At 41.7% G+C, this 5,000-nt stretch overlaps 1 protein-coding gene across 1 annotated transcript in view; it reads right to left on the bottom strand.

The window, feature by feature from the left end:
* The window catches only part of usp54b (ubiquitin specific peptidase 54b), an 84,554-nt gene that overhangs the window by 13,858 nt on the left and 65,696 nt on the right, over positions 1-5,000 (bottom strand). The window lies entirely within an intron of this gene.

The raw sequence follows: 5,000 nt of genomic DNA on the forward strand, positions 1-5,000 counted from the left end.
AGGTGGGGAGGCGGTGGTGTTGTGATGTCCACAGAGAAGGAGGGATGAAAGAAAGACAGAAAGAAAGAAAGAGAGAGAGAGATAGAAGAGAACAGAAGCAGAGCAGAAGGAGTGGTTATGAGGGGGTCGGCATGCAACACGCTCCTCTATTGTGTGTGTGTGTGTGTGTGTGTGTGTGTGTGTGTGTGTGTGTGTGTGTGTGCGTGTGCGTGTGCGTGTGTGTGTGTGAACATACAGTAGACATTATGAAATATGTGTGTCAGTTAGTTGGTCAAACAGTTGTTCATGGTTAGAAGAATGAAGGACAGATTCTGGGCTGCGTTCACTAAGCTACTGACACAGTACATAGAGCTTGTAGATCTGAGGTTTGGGGTAGAGGGAAAAAAAGAGTAGACCAAGTACAGTGAAAGGCATTGACGGTTAAATGTCAATAAGTGGTTAAATGTCTAAAAGCAGAAAGTTCTGCACGATGCATACAGTAGCATGGTGAACGCACCCCGTCATGGGACTGAGGTCGCTGTTAGTCACTTAAAGCAGTGGTTCTTCTCAACCTTTTTTTTATCTTAAGGACCCCCCCGTTTGGTTTATATAAGGCTAAGGACACCCATAACAAAATGTACACATTTGTACACTCTTGGAGTTACAGAACTGTAAGGGTCAATTTGGTTCATAACAATCAGTTAGTTTGTAGGGTATCCCTCAAGGACCCTTGGGGGGGTCCTCGGACCCCACTTTGAACCACTGGGTTAAAGCAGCGGTTCTCAACCTTTTCAATCTGTGACCCCCAAAAATAACCATATTTGAACTGGGGACCCCCCACCCTGATAAGCACTTGGAATTGTAGGAGTTGAGGCACTTGGAATTGTACAGTAGTTCGACTCGGTTCCACAGATAAATATTGTGAAAATAGCCGATCTACAAGCTCACAACGCCTCGCGTTACGAGGTGTTGTGAGCTTGTAGATCAGCTATTTTCTTTTTTTTTGCCTCCTTATATTATTTGACAATTTGGACAATTGACCAGTTGTCATAGTATACACAAATCCACGGAGCGCTGCCCTGTAGGTGGCGCCGCCATTGCTGCGGTGTCAAACTCAGTCAGCTGCTGCTGCGGTTCTGTCCGTCTGTTGATGTTACTCTTTACCTGCTTGGCTGTTGGAGCAGCCATAAACTACACAGGTTCATCCCGATTTTCTGTACATCTTTGTAAAGTTAGTGTTAGTAAAAGTTAGCAAAAAGCAGTTAAAAGAGTAACGTGAGCAGTCAGTGACTGCAGCTGACTGACACCGCGCAGCAGCAGCTGATCGAGTCTGACACCACAGCAATGGCGGCGCCACCTACAGGGCAGCGCTCCGTGGATTCGTGTATAGTTGGGGTATTAAAAAGGTCTTAAATATCCTTAAATTGTCACTTCACTGTCATCTGGGACCCCCCCCCCCCCCCCCCCCAAACCTACAGGTTGAGAACCACTGGGTTAAAGAAACAAAAGGAAATCTTGCAACACGACAACAAAAGAGCGACCATCCTCTGCCTGGGAAAACATCAAAAAATCAAGTGGGTTTAGGGTTTAGAATAGCAGTATTAGCATAGTGTTCACTATAGTTTAAAAAAAGATCATTATTAGTAACACTTTCATCCAAATTGCCATGGTGCTGTGGCAGCTCTGCTGTTGTTAGCTGTAATGTCATCTACGTAGCAGTAGGGGGCGGATTGGTTGAAGTGAGAACATTGTAGCCTGGCATCAGCCTAATGTCACTATTTCTTTTAACGGAGGCAGATTCGTCTGGTTTCCAGGCTAAGAACATTGTACCATCGATATACAGACATGGTTCGATTTGTAAATTAAATCGAACAGGGGAGGGCGAGGGGGGGGGGGGGGGGGGCATCTTTATATCAAACATATCAGACAGTTAAATGCATGTATTCATTCTGACCCAGAAGCAGGGATAAAACATATCCCCCCTAAAAATAGATGACCAGAGGATGGCGGGGGATATCATCAAAAGGCTGGATTTCCCCCCCATTCCTCTCACAGAAAATCAAACCCTGCTTCTACAAAGCGGAGGTGGGGAACACCCAACACTATAGTGTAATCATCACACTAGTCCTTAAAACTTGGTCAAGGTTGAGTGGTTCTCATGGCTGAGTGTGTGCGTGGAAAGTAAACTAGTGTAAATGTACTTAAGTACAATTTTGAGATACTTTCATTTTACTGGACTTCTCTAGAGCTGCCGTGGACCTCTACTCCACGACAGCTCAGAGGCAAATATTGTACTTTTTACTCCACTACAATTATTTGAAAACTTTAGTTACTAGTTACTTTGTAGATTATTACTGACTGTCAGCCTGGACGGGACGGCACTGATGATGATGATGATAATGATAATAATAATAATAATAAAATCTCTCGTCTAGTGACTAGACTACAATTTACAATTTAGGCATTTAGCAGACGCTCTTATCTAGAATGACTTACATGGTAAACACATACATCTAATGCAGAGAGACAGTGTAGTTCCTCAGTGGACTATATCACAGGTAAAACCAAGAACCTACAGCATCTGTCTAAAACAATATGCTATCAAAATAATAGTCTGCACATTGAAACTAAAGTATACCAGATAAACTACTAACCTGGGTATCTATCTAAATAACATGCTATCTAGATTACATTGTGGTCAAGAAAAACAAGCAACAGTAGCAAAAACATGACAACAAATGACCAAGGTGTGTCTGCATGATGGTCGTCCTATATCTATACCTATATCTAGGTCAAGTGCTAGACTAGACTCTATTAGTCGGTGCCAGACTGGTGGGTGAGTCTTCACACGCCTTCAATCCACACAAGGCCATGTATGAACAATGGTGGAAAAAGTTAAAATCCGGTAATCAAAATGTTCTTGAGTAAAAATACAAAAGTATTGGCATCAAAATATACTTAAAGTACTGAAAGTAAAAGTACTGATTATGCAGAAGGTCCCATTTCACAAGTCAATTCAAATGCATAAAAATACTTTGAAAATAGCAGATCTACAAGCTTGTAGATCGGCTATTTTCAAATTGCCAAAATAAATAGGTCTAAAGTGGTTTTGTAATAATAATCAAAATCTTCGTAAGTAACCAGCAACTAAAATTTTCAAATAATTATAGTGGAGTGAAAGTACAATATTTGCCTCTGAGATGTAGTGGAGTAGAAGTATAAGTATTGCAAATTGGAAATACTCCAGTAAAGTAAAAAATAACATTTTACTGAAGTAAATAGAGCGCTCGAGTAAATATACTTAGTTATTTTCCACCACTGTGTATATATGACTGTGTATATATGACCAACAAAGACACACACACACACACACACACACACACACACACACACACACACACACACACACACACACACACACACACACACACACACACTAGAATTGGCTGCAGCGCAGAAGCTTTGAACTGAACTCCAATCCCTCAGGAGAGGAGCCAAGCACGGAGCGCTAACAGAGATATTCCGACCCTGTAAACCCACAGACACGGAACGTCACGCCAACATTACAGGGGATTTGGTGTCCATCCGTTATAGTGGAGCATGCGCGCGCACACACACACACACACACACACACACACACACACACACACACACACACACACACACACACACACACGCACACGCTCACGCACACGCACACACATACGTTTGTATTACTACACTTACTACTTGTATCTTTACTATACTTATTACTATAATTATACTTATTATTATACTTAGGTATTACTATACTTAAAGGAGTAGTTCACCAATTTTTTACATTTATTTTCTATCAATTACACACCCCATGAAGCCTTGAATTCCTGGAGTTTTTTGTTTGTTTTTGTCGCATTCCTGAGCCAATAATTTGATGACCGACTGAAGCCTCCAACTGAGTCTCCTACTGACCGAGGACCCGGTCATCAAATAATTGGTTTAGGAATTCGACAAAAAAAAAAAAAAATCCATGAATTTAAGGCTTCATGAGGTGTGTAATTGATAGAAAATAAGATTTTTGGGCCATTTTTAATCCTAACCCTAAAGCATGAGTTGTACTGAGTTACTGTACATGCTGGACCAAAAATAGCCGACTACAAGCACACACTGCACCTCACTGAGAGATGCTTATAAAAGCTTAAAAAAGACTAATCCTAAAAGACTGATCGTAAAGGACTAATCTTAATCCTAATTTGTGTTCTTATTTTTTCCCATCCGTAAAAAATAAATGTTTCTCTTGTGAGGATCAAGACTATTTTCCAATTCTACTATTCTTGTGAGGACATTTGGCCCTCACAAGTATAGTAATACAAGTACACACACACACACACACACACACACACACACACACACACACACACACACACACACACACACACACACACACACACACACACACACACGTATACCTTCACTGCACGGGAAATAAAGTCAAGTGCACACACACACACAAACACGTACACAAACAAATGTGCAAGCCAACACGTGCACACAAAATCCTTACAATCTATACAGGTGTATAACCCAAAGGACTGGATCCACGCTGAGATGGATCACAAACCGGACAAGACAGACAGACAGACAGACAGACAGACAGACAGACAGACAGACAGACAGACAGACAGACAGACCGACAGACAAACGGATGGACAGACAGACAGACAGACAGACAGACAGACAGACAGACAGGCCTGTTCTCACTCCCAAGGCGTCACACTTTGCTGCTCTGTCAGTAGCCCTGAAACATCAAGTTTTGACATGACGGGACGCCATGGCAACGTCGCATGTTGACAAAACTATGCCTAAACCTAACCCTAATCCTAACCCTAACCTCACAAAAATATACCTAAACCTAACCCTAACCTCACAAAAATATACCTAAACCTAACCCTGGTCCCTAACCTCACAAAAATATACCTAAACCTAACCCTAACCTCACAAAAATATACCTAAACCTAACCCTAACCTCACAAAAATATACCTAA

The sequence above is a fragment of the Gymnoscopelus microlampas genome (genome assembly GCF_963454915.1).
Source record: "Gymnoscopelus microlampas genome assembly, chromosome: 14".
Lineage (NCBI taxonomy): Eukaryota > Metazoa > Chordata > Actinopteri > Myctophiformes > Myctophidae > Gymnoscopelus > Gymnoscopelus microlampas.